Here is an 18,357-nt window from a genome sequence, read left to right as displayed (position 1 = left end):
GAGACGATACAAACATTGTAAAATGTTTTATCTGTTTCATTTGTCTTGGGCTAAAGGCCACCAAGATAAATGATGAGAGGCGCCGGCAGCAGCTGCCTAGTTCGTTTTATACCAGCTTATAGTTTTTGTTATCTTCACTTGCATCAGTTTATTAAACGACAGAAGTTTAGTCCTTCAACTTTCTTGAAAATGCATTACACCAACTGATAATGACTACCAATTTTATGATGCAAGGGTTAATCATAATTTGTATTGATAGAGATGGCTAATTAGAACAAGTCTTTGAAATCGTTTCGTGTTTAGCTGCTGGGAGGCAGCTTGCCTTCCAAGAAGGACGAGAAGAAGGTGATCTCTCTCCCAGGCTGATAGCTCGGGACGAAATGCCATGCTCCTCTTATAGTCACAAATGTCACATTCTCATATCCCACCGCGTATCCTCCAACCTCCCCTTGGTAGTACCATGGGTACCACGGAGTCTTAATAGGGGCGCCCTAGTTTGGCCATCGAGTACCTGTTCGTTTTGTCACCGCCACCACTCCATTTGTGTCGCCACTGTCATTGTTGTAAACAATTCTTGTTTAGTAAGTGAGATTTTTCTCTTGTACTACTAGTTTGGATTATTATCATTTATGCTTGTCGTTGCAAAGTACAGATACAGTGAGTTACCTGTAGATCCAGACGTTAATGCCGTTAGCCATGAGCTCCTTAATGACAGGTAAAACTGAGTCCGGAGAATCAGTCCAGTCTATGAGATCACTACATTCAAACAAACCAGTTCACAAATAGGTTCAATCAGTCATTGCATTATATGTTTTGTCATTTGATTCATTTTCTGCCGTTAGATCGCAGTACCTGCAAGATGTCCATGGCCCAGGGAGAGCTCCAGTGATGTTCGCGTGAAGTGCTTGCTGGACTTCAGGCGTGTTTAGGTACGCGAAAACATAGTCATCCGAGCATGGATCAAATAAAGACGTCTGTTTATCGATGCAAAAGTACATTGTAAAAGTTGAGGTTAATAAGTGGACTATACCGATGGAGCAGTAGAGTTTGAACCACAAAGACGCGTGTAGATGTCAAAAGTGTATATATTTCCAATTTCACCATCTGCTTGATCCAAAACTTGCTTGCATTGGTCTGATAATTTAGGAGACGAGAAGTTGCAGTATTTCACGATTTCATCACGACTCTCATCAGAAATGAGAGCGTGTGACCAGTAGTATTCGATGGAGCTATACATCACGCCGAGATAATCAATGTATGCATTCCCAATCTGAAAACAATCAGACAAAGTAGAAAGACAAGAGTTTATTTTGCAACAGACAGCTCATGTAGAAACTAACTGCAATTCCTTTCAAATTAATGACAGTTTGGTTTGGCATTTTGTTGTTTTTGAGGATCAACTGAGCAAGCTGAGGAACATAGTGACCGGTGTAGCTCTCTCCGGCTATGTAGAAATCACGAGTTTTGTATTCGGGGAACCTCTCCTACTAGTTCACCAAGAAAGTGTAGGAATCCGCAGCAGTTTTGGTGTCTCCTATTACATAGTAGGAAAATCCAACGCCAGCAGGAGACTCCAAAAACAGGACATTAGCCACCAAACAGTTTAAACGACGAGATAGTCGTTCAACGTTCTTCAAATATAATTCACATTTTCACCAATAAATGGATCACTTCCAATACTGCGATGGATAACAGAATATTGGAGTACTATTTTTTAGTACTATGAGTTAAAGAAGTTGAGCCGGCGAAGGTGTAGGTTTGGGTTTACTCGTTTAGACTAATAGCAGAATTTCGACCTATTATAATCTATCAATATATAAAGTGGCAGTTTTGGCGGGAAAATGTGATTTCTTTGGGGTAAGTGATCCAAATTAGTACATTCCATCCAAATCACTCTAACACCGTTACTTTTCATCCTTCCCACCCCCTTCTCTCTGAGATTAGCCCATAAGCAGCGTACGTACTCAACAACGCAGTTTGCACAAAAGGGTCAGATTGGTACCCAAGCTTCGCAGCCAGCCCGTGCATTATCTTCCCTTCACCGAGAGATAAAGCCTCGACACCGCTTTGAGCAATGGCGGGAAAGTGGAAACTGAACCTGTCAATGGAGAAGAATTAGTTCTGCATCGCTTGAAAAACACGAGCGCCTTGTGGGGATTGTCTCAGCGGGAGAGGTGGTTGCCGATCTTGTTGGTAAGCTGGCGCAGTGGCGGGCGGTCGACGGGGATGAAGGAGAGCAAGGAGAGGGCATAGGAAGGGAAGGGGAGGGTTGAGAGGAGGAGTTGGAGGAGGTTGTGGCAGTAGAGGGAGTTACAGAGGATTTGCTTGAGGTGGGGGGAGGGTGGTAGCTGTGGAGAGATGAGGTGGGTGAAGTTGGGTGGAGTGCTGAGGGAGAGCCTAACTACAAATTATGGACTTCAGTATATTGGAATGACTAATGAGTGAGAGTGAGTTGTCTCTAAAACTTTATGACGCAATATGTTTGATGAAGTTGAATAGAAAAGTAACGGTGTTAGTGTTTTGGATGGATTGTACTAATGTGGATCACTAGTTAAACATTCTGTATGATATGTGCTAACTTACAATTTTTTGTATTAATTTAAAACATTGGTGAAATATTTTGTATGTTTGGTGTAATTATCCCGATTTCTTTCCTTTTATTTTTTAAATAATTTTTGTACGATTTTACAGAAATATAGTTCAGCTTATTTATGTTAAATTGCAGGTCTATTTTTCATCAAAAAGTGCTTTGGTGCAGGCCTGTTTAGAGCATCTCCAATGGTTTTGGACAAGTCATAGGCCAGCCATAGGCTAGCCATAACTCCTCCTGCCACGTCATCAGCACTTAAAAACTCCTCCTGTCACGTCATCAGCACTTAAAAACTCCTCCTGTCACGTCATCAGCACATAAAAACTCCTCCTGCCACATCATCAGGACAAGCAACTGGACAAGCAATAGGCTAGCCACAATAAACAAAATTATAACAAATAAATAATTACCAATCACACAAAATACGGAATTAAATTTACGACACAGATACGTTAAATTCAATAATAACAATTAAATTAAAAAAATACATTAATTTTTTATAAAAAAACCCCTCTTCCACGCACGAGCCCCCTCCTCCGCCTCACTCGTCATGGCCGTCGCCGTCGTCGCCGTCGTCTGAGCCCTCCAACTGTGCCACGGCGGCATCCAAATCGACCCGCATACTCTCGAGCATTGAGTGAAGAAACCTCTTCTCCACGGGGTCAGTTGCCGCCTTCCAGTCAGCTAAGATCTTGTACATCTGAGCCCGCGTTTGTTGACGCGCGAAGAAGGCGAGCTCGGCTGTCGACTTGCCAACAGGGGGGATGCCGACTGGACCTCCTGGGACCCCTGGCGAGCCGTTGCGCCCGCCTTTGACCAGCCGGACGAGTGCGGCGAGTAAACGTGGGAGGGGACGGGAACTCCTGAACATCCTCGGGGAGGTTGTGGGAACCCCCGCTGCTGCCGCTGTAATCACCGGTATAGTTTAGTCGCTGCTTCTTCGGCCAGCCAGCATCGACACCTGCCCGAAACTTCTCGGAGTCCATCAGCACCTCATAGCAGTTCTAGTAGGTGAACTCCTTATAAAGCCCGTGCACGGGGAAGGCTTTCTCCGCTATCCTCCTGCAGTCCTCGTCAGTTTGGCCACTGGTCTGCATGCAGAGGGCGTTGGTGTACAAACCCGAAAATCGGGAGACCGCAGCCCTGATTCGGTCTCACCCCTTCCGGCACTCCTCCCCACTGTGTGGCCTCCCCGCCGGGCAAAATGCCTTGTAGGCTGCTGATATTTTAGCCCACAAGTTGACGATCCTCTGATTGTTCGAATCGAGGGGATTATCGCAAACACTCACCCACGCCTTGGACAGCGCGATGTTCTCCGCATCCGTCCACTTCCTCCGTGCCGGGCTGTCGTCATCAGCCGGCTGCGATAACTCGCCGACCACCCTCTTGCCCTTTCCCTTGCCCTTCTTCTTCTTTGGCGCGCCCCGACCCCGCCCTACTCCCCCCGTTTGAACGGGAGTGTCCGCATCCCCGAGATCTATCCCCAACTCCTCTAAGGATAAAGTATCACACCCAGTGAACTGCGTCTCCGATGGGGTCGATGTGTGCGAAGAAGCAGTCAAAAAATCAAAACTGGGACGATAGACGTTGTCCCCCCCGGCATCCCCTGCATCCCCGGCTGCTACTCGGGCATCATCTGCATCCCGGGTGCCCACCCCGGCATCATCTGCATCCCGAGTTGCATCCCCGGTACCCCCTGCCCGCCCGGCATCGCCGGCCCGCCCTGCATCCCCTGCCATCCCGGCATACTACCCCCGGATGCCATCCCGGGCATCATCTGCTGCCAAGCGTACATGTTGTAGTACCCGGCCATCGGACCCCATCCACTTCTCACGGGTACCGTGGGAGTTTGAGACCCGCTCGTCACTGGAGTAGACTCGTTGTTGTGCTCCATAAATACACTCTCAGTCTTCACAATGTGGGACCCTTATTCCACTACATACTTTCATTTAATACAAAGTCAAATAATTTCTTAAAACCTGCGCCGAGTCAAATTGAGACAAACTTTGGGGACGAAGGAAGTATTATTTTCGCAAAACAATGGCCGAGAAGAAACGCCTCACTTATAGTGAGACGGATAGAGTACATTTTTTTCTTTTAACATCCACATAATTGCACTATATTTCTAATTTTTAAAGTTGAAGAAGGTTTTTAGTTAGTTCATCAAAGGATTTAAATTTTAACACGTGAATTTAATTACTTTATAATACGATTCTTTAATCCTTAGTCGCATACCTCCTCTTTGTCATTTATTTTATTTTATTCCACTCATATTAAAAATTTAAACTGTATAAAATCATTTTGCTAAATATGAAATATTTCAAAGAGTGGGTTGAGAAAAGTACATTTCTCTTTTTATTATTGTTTATAACATTTTTAATTGTTTATAATTTTATGAGTTTACTTATTTAACTAGCACATATATAAACATAATTATATTCTCTATCCCTTTTTTATATTTTATTCTACTTACTTTTGAATTTATCTTTATTATTTGAAAATCTTATTCCCCGTGCATAGCACGAGTGATAACACTAGTTTATACAAAAACATTAGTAATATTTGGCGAATACTTGCTTAAGATTTGATTTTGGTGTCGGTTAATGACTTAATGTAGCCATAACCCATAACTCCCACGCCAGTTAAATTTCAGGATGACTTTCTGAGTAAAAGTTTGCAATAAAATTTATAAATAAAGTTAAATGAGTTTATATATTTTATGTCCATGATGAGACGTACAGTTTTATTAATTTCACACTAAATCAATGAACTAAAAATTCTATTTTTTTGTGTAATATCTAGTTATAGAGATGGAAACATTGTTTGGCAGATTAAATTATGTTTGGTTGCTTGAAAGATAAGAATAGTCAATGGGGTTCTAAGGCCATCTGCAATGGCGCCTAGCCGAGCGCCGGCGCTAGGCGGTCCATTGCAACCGCCCAGCGGATTTCGGAATTAAAAACCGCCGAGCGCTCGGCGGTTTCGCGGCGCTAGGCGGTGCGCTGGGCGATCCGCTCGGCGCTATTGCAGCGCCCGGATCGCCTATGGCACCGCCGAGCGGAATTTTTTTTTTTTTCGAAACACTATATATACGCGGTTTGCACGTCATTTTCATTCGCACCACTTGTTTTAACAAGTACTCTCTCTATCTTACTTTCTGCACAAGATCAACACCGAGAAATAGAGAACACCAACGAAGGTATTCCAGTGACGAGCGGGTCTCAAACTCCCCAAGTACCTGTGGGAGGTGGATGGGGTCCGATGCCAGGGTACTACAATATGTACCCGTGGCAGGGCATGATGCCCGGGATGGCAGCCGGGGGGAATATGCCCGGGATGGCAGGGGGTACCGGGGATGCAACCCGGTATGCAGATGATGCCGGGGGGGTTGCCCGGGATGCAGATGATGCGGGGGGGAGAGGGGACGGCGATGCAGCCCCAGACAGGGGGGGAGGGGGGACGGCGATGCAGCACCCGACAGGGGGGTACCGGCGACGCAGGGGACGCCGGGGGAGGGGGACGTCTATCGACCCAGTTTTGATTTTTCGACTGCTTCTTCGCACACATTGACCCCAACGGATGCACAGTTCACGCAATTTGATGATTTTTCCTTAGAGGAGTTGGGGTTTGATATTCTCGGAGTTCCGGATACGCCCGTTCAAACGGTGGGAGCAGTGCAGGGTCGTGGCGCCCCAAAGAAGAAGGGCAAGGGGAAGAAGGTCGGCGAATTGTCGCATCAGGGTGAGGATGACTGCTCGGTACGGAGGAGGTGGACGGATGCGGAAAAAATCGCCCTGTCCAAGGCGTGGGTGTGTGTTTGCGACGATCCTCTCGTTTCGAACAACCAGAGGATCGTCAACTTGTGGGGCAAGATAGCAGCAGCCTACCAGACATTTTGCCCAGAGGGGAGGCAACGCACCGGTGAGGATTGCCGGAAGGGGCGGGACCTAATCAGGGTTGTCGTCTTCCGATTTTCAGGGTTGTACGCCAACGCCCTCCGCATACACAGCAGTGGCCAAACGGAGGAAGACTGCAGGAGGATAGCGGAGAAAGCCTTCCCCCAGAAAGGGTTGTATAAGGATTTCACCTAGTGGAACTGCTATGTTGTGCTGAACGACTCCGAGAAGTTCCGAGTAGGTGTCGACGCTGGCTGGCCGAAGAAGCAACGACTGAACTATACCGGTGATTACAGCGGCAGCAGCGGTGGTTCCCACGACCTCCCCGAGACGGCCCAGAAGGTCCCGACCCCTAGTTCGTTCCCTCGCCGAACTCGCCCGGTTGGGTACAAGCGGGCTCAATGGGAGGCGAGGGGGGCAGCCGGGGGTTTACAGGAGGTCCAGTCGGCATCCCCCCTTGGCCAATCCACAACGAATCTCAAATTCTTCGCATTTCAACAAACGCACAATCAGATGGTCAAGACGATGGCCGAATGGCGGGCGGCGGTGGACCCCGTGGAGAAGAGTTTGCTTCAAACTCTTCTCATGAGCATGCAAGACGAGTTGGAGGCGGCACGGAGGGAGACCCGCGGGAGTAGAGGCGGTGGCAACGGTGGCGACGGAGGCGGAGGCCAGGGTGGCGACAACGACGGAGGCGATGAGTGAATTATTGTACTTTTTTTTAATTATTGTAATTTTTTTAAATTATTGTACTTTTTTTAAATTATTGTACTTTTTAAAATTTTAATAGTATTATTAATGTTTCCTGTATATGTCTCGTAAATTAAATTCCTTATATTGTGTGATTGTTAATTATTTCATTTTTATATAATTGTTATTAGTGATGTGGCTAGTGATGTGACTAGGCTATGGCTGGGCTATGACTGGGCTATTTGCTTGTTTTGATGATGTGGCAGGAGGATTTTTAGTGTTGATGATGTGACATGAGGAGTTTGTGGCTAGGCTATGACTGAGCTATTACTGGGCTATTCCTATTGTGGATGGCCTAACATAAGATTTGAGTATATGAAATGCATAGCTCATATTATCAATTGAAGTCGAAAAGATTTGAGTATATGAAATGCATAGCTCATATTATCAATTGAAGTCGAAATCAGCATGTGGAAGTCATGATTTCCATTTTCGTATATTTTTCTTAATCAAGCTTTTAACATTGAACAGTGAACACCAACTTCTATTAACAACCTCTACTATTTAACAATCGACTCCTAGGATTGTGCGAACTACTCTCGAGAGAGAATAAAAAAATAAACGTGTTACTTTTTTTGTCAAAAAAAGGAAATTGATAACTTACAATGGAACAATACAAAATGGAAAGTTGATCACTTATAATGGGAGATTACTAAATTTTACAGAGTAGTTTATTACCCAAGTTAGTACACAAAATTTACTGAAAATGACTAAGAAAATTAAAAGCTTAGTATGAAAAATAGCTTATTACCCAACTTAGTCCACAAAATTCACCAAAAATGACTAAGAAAATTAAAATCTCAGTGTGAAACATTGCTTTTGGCATGGGCACTGATGGGGTACGTACTAAACAAGCCCAATAGCAGTGACGGCCCATCAGCCCAAAGACCAAGGAAGAGTATCAGTTCGGCATTACCAAAGAGTTCGGCCCTAGCCTACAGCTCGGTAAAAGCCGACCAATCAGTTCGGCATTACCAAAGAGTTCGGCCCCAGCCTACAGCTCGGTAAAAGCCGACCAATCAAGCTCTACTCTCAGGTCGTCAAAAGCTGCTCGGCAATAGTTCAGCAGTTCGGTCTCAGTATTCGACCGAACTGGGAGATAGTGGACTCATGCAGAACCTCCACGACCTCCACTGCACGATCTATTTAGTGGTGGACCCATGCAAGATCTCATGACCTCCACGACATCCACGATCTAATTAGTGATGATGTAAGCCACGACCTAATTAGTGATGATGTAAGCCACGACCTAGTCAGTGGTGATGCAAGCCACGATCTTAGTTCAGTGTATAAATAGAACTTAGATCAGATAGGAGAAGGGAGCTCTCTAGAGATCAAAGATCAAATAGCAAGTCTGTATTGTAAGCTGTAGAAAACAGATCAAGCAATACAACTCTGCCCTCTTTTCTTCCCGTGGACGTAGATTTACCTCAGTAAATCGAACCACGTAAATCTCTGTGTCGTGATCTGTATTTTCCTGCATTCATCACCATCAAAAATTCGCCCAACCATCACTGGCGCCGTCTGTGGGAACCAGAGAACCAAATTTGTGATAAAGCGAGTTTTTGATCCTCTTCCACCAAAAAAAATGCATACCAGATCACGTAACACCCATAATACCGTTCGTGGTAACCATGAGGAAGCTAGTCCAGCCCGCAGGTCTGGAAAACGGCCTCGGGAGAAATCTACTTCCAGTTCTCACGGAGAAGGAACAAACCGCTCAAAGACTCATCGCACCGAGTCTTCCCAGCAGCCCGATTTGAACGAGGCTGTCAAGTTGTTTTTGGCCGAGAAGCAGGAAGAGTTCTTAATTTTCCTGCAAAAGGGCCAAAAGCCGGAGACGAAAACGGTGGATTCTCCCTCCTCATCCAGACATGAAAGTCACTACCGCAGTAGTGCCGTGTCTTCCAGGAAGAAGAATCCTCAACCCCGACATGTTCCTGTTCCTCCTCGGTACCGGAATCACAGGAGAACTCCATCTCCTCCATACCGAAGAGATGTCGGGTTCGCCATGTACGGAGCATTGAAGACTCCGTTCTCGGACGATATCACCCGAACTCCCTTACCACAGAACTACCGAACTCCGTCGATGACTTATGACGGGTTGGTGAATCCTCATGACTTCCTGGGACGCTATCAGTATAACATGGCGAACCAGGGTCTCAATGAGGTCCACAAGTGCAAGCTGTTTCCCGAGCTGCTTATCGGGAACGCAAGAAGGTGGTTCGATAGCCTCCCCCAAGGCAGCATTAGATCTTACCGAGATCTAATGGATGCTTTCCACAGGAGGTTCTTTCAGAAAGCGGAAGCCCGAATCACTTCGGCTCAGCTGCTTTCTATACGTCAAGGTCGCGACGAAAAGATCAGCGACTTTATGACGAGGTTCCACAAGGAATGCCTACAAGTAGACGATCTCAATGATCTACTTGTCATTTCGGCATTCCAAAATGGAATCCTGCCCGGAGCTCTCTACAGAAAGCTCGTGGAATGCAGTCCGCAAACAGCTCAAGAGATGTGGGACATTGCGGACCAGTTTTCTCGTACCGATGAGGCAGACCGTCTAAAACGGTCTTTAGACAGCTCATCTAGAGAAGACAAAAAGAAGCCCGATCATAGCGATCAGAGGTTTCCTCGCCGAACTCCTTCCCTACTAAAGGAGGGATAGCGGTCATCCGAGGTGATCAAAAAAGAGCAAGTGTTTGCAGATTGCGCTTAAAAGTGCCGAGCAATCAGATCGGCACCATCAAGCATAGCAATCAAAGCAGCCGGAGTCAGAGGCAGGCGAAATGACCGAAGTCACACCGGAGCCGAACTCGATGGTGTACGGCACTGAAGCCGTGATTCCGGTTGAGATCGGCATACCCAGTCCCCGAACTCTTAATTTCTCAGCAGAACTGAATGAGGACGGACTGAGAGCCGAACTAGATCTGGCCGAAGAAAGAAGAGAATTGGCCTGCATAAAAGCAGCCAAGTACAAGGAGCAAGTAGCCCGGTATTATAACCAAAGGGTGAAAAAGCTGCAATTTCAAGTGGGAGATCTCGTCTTGAGAAACAACGAAGTAAGCCGAGCAGAAAAGCTGGGCAAACTCGAACCCACATGAGAAGGTCCATATCGGGTGTCAGAAGTCCTCGGCAAAGGGTCTTGCAAATTGACTCACATGTCAGGAGAACAAGCACCCCGAACATGGTACATTTCCAACCTCATGAAGTTCCATTTGTAAGAGACAGTCCGGTCAGTCAGTCTTGTGTCTAGTTCGGTCCTAGGGGTATGTGCTTTCTTTGTTTTTTACTTGCGTTTTGTTTGTCTATATGCGTTTTGTTTGTTTATGTGCGTTTTGTCTGTCTGTGTGCGTGTCGTCTCTTACAAATGTTACTGAGGTATCTTGTTCTTCGAAGGCTGATCCCCTTTTTAGAACATATATAAGCCAACGATTGTGAGTCCAAGCTTCTAAGGAGGATACAAGACCACAATTCAGCTTAAGAAACAAGCAGTCCGTCTGAAACGAACTGCAACAAAGGGAAAGTCCGATCCACGCGATAAAACTCGCCGAATTAGGACAAGGGAAAGTCCGATCCACGCGATAAAACTCGCCGAATTAGGACAAGGGAAAGTCCGATCCACGCGATAAAACTCGCCAAATTAGGACACAAGCTTAGTCCGGTCAAAGAAGTTTACTTCATAAGACCAAAGACGAGTCCGGTCAAAGAAGTTTATTTCATAAGACCGAGGACCAAGTCCGGTCAAAGAAGTTTACTTCACAAGACCAAAGACGAGTCCGGTCAAAGAAGCTTACTTCATAAGACCGAAGACGAGTCCGGTCAAAGAAGTTTACTTCATAAGACCGAGGACGAGCACGATGAAATTTTTTCGCTGAGCTGTAAATACGCAGTGATAGAAGCGAAATGAAGATTTCATTTATTAAAACTTGTTCGGCATACAACTCCGCTGCCCTACGAGAAGGCGTTACGCTATTACAAAGGACTATTCTACTGTCTCTGGTTGCTAAAGTTGAGCCATCTATTCACAAAATCCTCGTGAAGCCGAGTTCGGGCGTTCTCGGCAGCCGAAGAATAAGCAGGTCGACGAGATGCTCTAATCGACCTACCGCCTCTTCCCTGAGCCCGGGAAGCTCTAGCACCTCGGCGGCGAAGAGTCTCTTCACGAAGCATTTGTTGATCTTGCTCACTCATAATCACAGCTCCTCTACGAACTTCAGTCCGTCCTTGTCTTGACGTTCCCGGTTGCTCCTGAGTCCGTTCTCGTCTTGACGTTTCCGGCTGTTCCTGAGTTCGTTGCTGACTTGGAGTAGGGTTTTGAGCAAGTGAATCAGGGGTTTGAGCTAGAGTGTGACCATCTGTTGGCGGGAAATGCCTAAGGAATCTCTCGATTGAGGGACGCCGGGAAAGAATGATGTCGTACCGAGAAGCCCAGCGCCGCAATGATTTCACGACTTGTTGGCAAGCCGAGCTCTCCAGCGCATTGTTCCTCCGGAGTACATGATATTCCTCCCACAGTTCGTCAACTCGTTCCTGAACTTCAGAGATGGTCATTCCCCCGCGCCTGCAGATGAAATCCTCATACGCAGTCCTCTCAGCGACGGCAGTGTTCAGCTCGGCCTCCAGATCTTTCTTTTCGGACTCTAAGTCCTTATTGTCGGCCTCCAGCTTCACTAAACAAGCCAAGAGTTCGTCATTCTTCACCTGGTCAGCTATGGCTCTTTTCTCAGCTTCGTCTAAAGCCGAAGAGTACAGCCGCTTCCAGTGAAGTACCTCCAGCTCCTTAAAGAGTTCAGAATATAGAGCAGCTATGTCAGTTCGGCATTTCAGATTACTGAGCAGGTAGTAAACCACAACAGGAGTAAAAGAGAGTACGAAAGGCTATACGAAGACACAAGAGCAGAAAGAAGAATTTTTTCATTCATAAGAAAAATTTTTTCTACACAAGGGCTTCAAAGCCGTTTTACAAGAAGGAAGAAACTAAACTAAGAGAAGGGAGACGAAATCATACTCCGCCAGCTTCGTCTCCGCCTTCTCGGTGAGGTTCAGCTTCCTTCTCCTTGTCTGCTTCAGCTTCAGCCTCGGCCTCCCTGCTCTCCCCAGCCTGCTCGGCGCCACCATAGCCGATCTGTTGCGCCTCCTGCTCGGCCTGCTCATCGCCGGTCTGCCGCTCATGCTGCTCGGTCTCACCCTCTCCGTGGAAAATTGGAGCGGGTAAAACTGACCCTATGGAGGCAAAGATAGCCTCCATATTCTCATCGCGGTCAGCTCGGCAACTACGAACTTGGTCTGCAGAAAGCAAGACCGAGGACGAAGCAAGCTCCTCAAGCACCGGCAGACTCTGAAGCCGAGCTGCTATCTCTCGGCCGTACAGCGGCAGGATGACTTCGGGACCCTGCTCGGCTTTATCGGTCATCAGTTTCAGCAGATCACCGACAAAGGCCGAAAATTGGTTGCTCAGAAAGAGTTTCTCCGCGAAAGCACGGAGAACCTCTCCTTGGGCAACCACGGCGGCAGCATCCCTCCGTTTCGTCTGCTCTCGCTGGATGACGAGCTGGTTTTTGGCAAACTGAGCTTCATCTTGGGCCGAAATCCTAGCAGCTCTGGCTTTCTCAAAGTTTGCCTCAGCCTGCTCGGCCCGATGACAAGCAGCCGCCAACTTCCTCTGCATCTCAGCATAGTCGTTGGACGCTTTGGAGAGTTCGACGGCGACGAGCTTGGAGAGCATATCGTTCCTCTGAAAATGGAAAAAGCAAAAAGTCAACAGAGGGGCTACAAAAAATACAGAAAAAAAAAAAAGCAAGGCCAGAAAATCAAGAAGAAAGTTCACCTCGGCGAAGTCCGTGGGCCATAAAAAGGGCTCACAGATATGTTCCGAAGGAGGCGCCAAGACCACGTCTTTCTCCGGCGCTCTTGGGGGCTTCTGGGTCTTCCCCTTCCTACTTGCCGAAGTCGACTCCGGCTTCTTTGGATCCGAAGAGGTCTTTTGCCTCTTCGGATTCTTCTCGGCATCAGGCGCCGAGCTGGTAGCCTTCTCTCTCTCCTGCTCCTTGGACTCAGAGGATTGGCGACTGAGCTTATTTAGCATGTTCACTGCCGAAAAGCAAGGAAACAAGGTTAGTTTTCGCCGCTAAAGCAGTAAAGCATAAAAAAGAAATCCTCACCCTCAGTTTCTTCGTCCGAAGACGAGATATTGAACACGAGGTCGCCCTTGACGAGCTCAGTTTCCGAGTACTGTTTCCTAATCATAGGAATCTTATTGAGCTCGCCCTCGAGCTCGGCCAACGGTTCTAACCGAGGATGAGGAATCACGGACTTCGGCCCTCTCCAGGGAAAGCCCGGAGCCGCTGTCCTATTATAAAAAAAGAAGCGGTTTTGCCATTTCGGCCATTTGGTTTTGCAGAAGGCCCTAAAAGGCTGTAAAGGGATCAAGTAAAACCAAGATCCCTTCCTCTTAAACTGGAAAAAATTAAGGATTGCCCTCAGAGACAGATCCTTATCTAGCCTACGCAGTTCGGCAGCAAAGGCCGATAAGTGCCTCCAAGAATTCGGAGTCACCTGACCTAAAGGGAGTTGAAAGAAATCAAGAAGCTCTACAAAAGGTGGGGGAAGAGGGAAACGAAGCCCGCATTCTAAGCAGGCTTCGTAAACGGTGGCATAACCCTCCGGCGGCTCGTTAGCCCTATGATCGTCGTCGGGAACCACCGCCTTCCCCCTGGGAAGAAGATATTTTTCGTATATGGATATCACAGTATCCTTACTCAAGACGCTGTGAAAGTACTCTACGGTCTTCTCCCCAGATTCTTTCCGGCTAGAAGACCCCTTACCCCTTTTCCTACCGCTACCTGACTCAGAAGAAGAAGAAGAAGACATAGTTCTTACTCTTCGAAAGTCTGAAGAAATTCTGAAAAAATTCTTGAAAGCGGAAGAAAATTTTTACGCAAAAGAGAGAGAATGCAGAAGAAGCAATAGCAAAAGTGTTCAACTGATGAAGTAAGGACGTATTTATCAGATTCGGAGAAGATTTCAAAATCATCGCACCGTTTCGAATCCCACCTTTTCAGGATTCAACGGCCGGATTTTACTGTCGCATTTAATGCAGTCACGCGTAAGGCACGTCCCCTGACGTCAGCTTCCCCCGTACCTTTATCCAGAATGCCGAAGTGACTCGCTTCGCCGAAGTGATTCACTTCGCTTTTCGGGGGGGGTAGTGATGGGGTACGTACTAAACAAGCCCAATAGCAGTGACGGCCCATCAGCCCAAAGACCAAGGAAGAGTATCAGTTCGGCATTACCAAAGAGTTCGGCCCTAGCCTACAGCTCGGTAAAAGCCGACCAATCAGTTCGGCATTACCAAAGAGTTCGGCCCCAGCCTACAGCTCGGTAAAAGCCGACCAATCAAGCTCTACTCTCAGGTCGGCAAAAGCTGCTCGGCAATAGTTCAGCAGTTCGGTCTCAGTATTCGACCGAACTGGGAGATAGTGGACTCATGCAGAACCTCCACGACCTCCACTGCACGATCTATTTAGTGGTGGACCCATGCAAGATCTCATGACCTCCACGACATCCACGATCTAATTAGTGATGATGTAAGCCACGACCTAATTAGTGATGATGTAAGCCACGACCTAGTCAGTGGTGATGCAAGCCACGATCTTAGTTCAGTGTATAAATAGAACTTAGATCAGATAGGAGAAGGGAGCTCTCTAGAGATCAAAGATCAAATAGCAAGTCTGTATTGTAAGCTGTAGAAAACAGATCAAGCAATACAACTCTGCCCTCTTTTCTTCCCGTGGACGTAGATTTACCTCAGTAAATCGAACCACGTAAATCTCTGTGTCGTGATCTGTATTTTCCTGCATTCATCACCATCAAAAATTCGCCCAACCATCAGGCACATCATGCAACTTAACATCACATTGAAAGAACAAGTTCTCGATTTGCAATGCATCTGATTTCTTACCACATAGACCATCTCGGAAAACAACAACAAAATAAGAGGCTTTACCTCATTATATTTTAAGAATCCCTAATTGAAATTGGTTGTTAAAAATTTTAAGGGCACCCGCAACGCGTATCGCAGGTGTCCCTTATCTCGTCCCTTCGAGACGAGACGGGCGCGGGACGCGTTGCAGCGTCCCGTCTCGTCCCCTGCCCGCCGAGACGCCCGTCCCTCTGAGACGGTGCGCGAGCTGTCTCGCCACGCGCTTGCGCGACGTGGCGCGCTCCGGCGCCATGCGTGACGCCCACTCGCCGACCCGCGAGTGGGCTTCGTCACGATGACGCAATAAAATTTTTAAAAAAAATCGAATTTAATAAAAAAAATTAAAAACAGTCATATGACCGTTCAACGGTCATTTTCCTTTTTTTATTTATTTTTTATTTATTTTTTATTTTTTTACTATATAAATACTCCTATTTCATCCTCATTACACCCTGAAACCCGCGGAAGCTTTACAGCAAGTAGTCCGCATCGCAGTGGAGTGCATCCGTCTTTGCAAGATCGGTTGTCTATTCGAGCAAGGACACGTGATTCTACCGCCCACGCCCAACTCCAAGATGATCTAATGGAGCACATTTGGGCAAAATTTAGCGGAAGAAATTAAATTATGTATTTTTCATATTTTAGGATTTTTAATTATGTTTTTTTTTTAATTTTTTAAGAATTTTAAGTTGTAATTTTATTTTATTTAATGAAATGTGTTTTTATTAATTGAATTTGTTGGAAATAAAAATAAAAAATGAAATTGAATGAATAGTAAGTTAAGAGATGGTTAAGAGACGCATAAGAGATGGAGGGTTGCAGGTTCTGTCTCTTAGTTAAGAGATGGAGTGAAAAGTACAGTGGGGCCCATGAATAGTTAAGGGATGAGACGGTTAAGAGACAGATAAGAGACATGGCCTAAGAATCCCTAATTGAAATTGGTTGTTAAAATATGTAGGTGGTACAATGCTCGTTGGAGCTAAGAGAATCTCCAGTGGTTAACGGACAAGCAATAGCCCAGCCATGCCACATCAGCAGCACTAAATTCCTCCTGCCACATCAGCAGGACAAGCAACTGGACAAGCAATAGCCCAGCCATAGCCTTGCCACATCATCAGCACTAAAAACAAATAATTAAACAATCATACAAAATACGGAATTAAATTTACGACACATATACGGGAAAATTCTTTAATAATATTAAATTTTAAAAAAAACATTAATTAAAAAAAAGTAAAAAAAAAGTTACATTACTTAAAAAAAATCCTAATCCACGCACGGGCCCACCCCTCCGCCGCCGCCTCACTCCTCGCCGTCGTCGCCGCTATCCGGGACCCCCAAATCTGCGGCATCTGAGCCCGCGTCAGAGCCCCCGACCTGTGCCGCGCCGGGATTCAAATCCTGTCTCATACTCACGAGCACGGCGTGAAAAAAACTCTTCTCCTCGGGGTCAGTTGCATTCTTCCATTGATCTATGACCTTGATCATCTGAGTCCGCGCTTGTTGACGCGCCAAGAAGACGAGGCCCGCTGTCGACCTGCCAACAGGGGGGATGCCGACTGGACCTCCTGGGACCTCTGACGAGGGCTTTGCGCCCGTCTTTGACCAACCGGGAGAGTGCGGCGAGTAAACGAGGGAGGGGACGGGTCTCCTGAGCATCTTCGGGGAGGTCGTGAGAACCGCCGCTGCTACCTCCGGCGTAATCACCTGAATAGTTCAGGCGCTGCTTCTTCGGCCAGCCCGCGTCGACACCTGTCCGAAACTTCTCGGAGTCCATTAGCACCTCGTAGCAGTTCTAGTAGTTGAAGTCCTTGTAAAGCCCGGGCTGGGGGAACTCTTTCTCCGCCAGCCTCCTGCAGTCGTCGTCAGTTTGGCCGCTGGACTTCATTCGGAGGGCTTTGGTGTACAAGCCCAAAAATCGGGAGACCCCAGACCGGATTCGGTCCCACCCCTTCCAGCACTCCTCCCCGCTGCGTGGCCTCCCCGCTGCGTGGCCTCCCCTCTGGGCAAAATGCCTGGTAGGCTGCTGCTATTTTAGCCCACAAGTTAACGATCCTCTGATTGTTCGAGGCGAGGGGGTCATCGCAAACACTCGCCCACGCCTTGGACAGCGCGACGTTCTCCGCGTCTGTCCACTTCCTCCGTACCTCCGGCTGCGACGACTCGCCGACCACCTTCTTCCCCTTCTTCTTCTTGGGCGAGCCCCGACCCCGCCCCACGGGAGTGTCCGGTGCCCCGAGATCTATACCCAACTCATCTAAGGAGAAGGTATCAATCCCCTCGAACTGCGTCTCCGCTGGGGTCGTTGTGTGCGAAGCAGCAGTACAAAAATCAAAGCTGGGGCGATACCTGACGTCGCCTGCCCCCACGGTGTACCCTACGTCCCCGCCATCCCCGGCGTCACCTGCATCGCCGGGTACCCCGGCGTCGCCTGCATCCCAGGTGCCCACCCCGACATCATCGGCATCCCGGGATGCATCCCCGGTCCCCCCGGCATCATCGTCATCCCGGGATGCATCCCCGGTCCCCCCTGACCCCCCGACGTCCCCTGCCATCCCGGCATACCACCACCAGATGCCATCCCGGGCATCATCTGCTGCTAAGGGTACATGTTGTTGTAGTACCCGGGCATCTGATTCCATCCACCTCCCACGGGGACCGTGGGAGTTTGCGACCCGCTCGACCCTGAATTTGGCTCGTTGTTGAGATCCATTTCACGTTGTTCATCTTGTACAGAAATTAAGATAGAGAGAGTACTCGTTAAAACAAGTGGTGCGAATGAAAATGTCGCACAAATCGCGTATATATAGTGTTTCGAAAATAAAATAAAAAAGAAAATTTGGCTCGCCGGTTCCTCGCCGATCGGGAGGCTGCAATAGCGGCGAGCCGATCGGCGAGAGAATCGGCGAGCGCCAGGGAATCGGCGTTCCCTCGCCGATTTGGCGCTCGCCGGCTGCAATAGTTCGGCGAGCCGTTCGGCGAGCGCCAAAAATCGGCGAGCCGCTTGCTAGCCGACCACTGGAGATGCTCTAATCCGTCAGCCTGTCACGCCATGATGTCGACCACAATTTCAAATTAATTCAATTGAGTTTCCCGGTTCTCATGACCATACATAAATTATTTTTACTGCATGAAAATAA

General features: G+C 47.5%; 1 pseudogene; it reads right to left on the bottom strand.

Moving 5' to 3' along the window:
• Positions 1-299: 299 nt before the first annotated feature.
• Positions 300-16,994, bottom strand: LOC121757857 (annotated as a pseudogene).
• Positions 16,995-18,357: the final 1,363 nt, after the last annotated feature.

The sequence above is a fragment of the Salvia splendens genome, chromosome 12, assembly GCF_004379255.2.
Source record: "Salvia splendens isolate huo1 chromosome 12, SspV2, whole genome shotgun sequence".
NCBI lineage: Eukaryota > Viridiplantae > Streptophyta > Magnoliopsida > Lamiales > Lamiaceae > Salvia > Salvia splendens.
The sequence above is the reverse complement of the archived record's forward strand: the minus strand, read 5'-3'. Positions and strand labels throughout refer to the sequence as shown.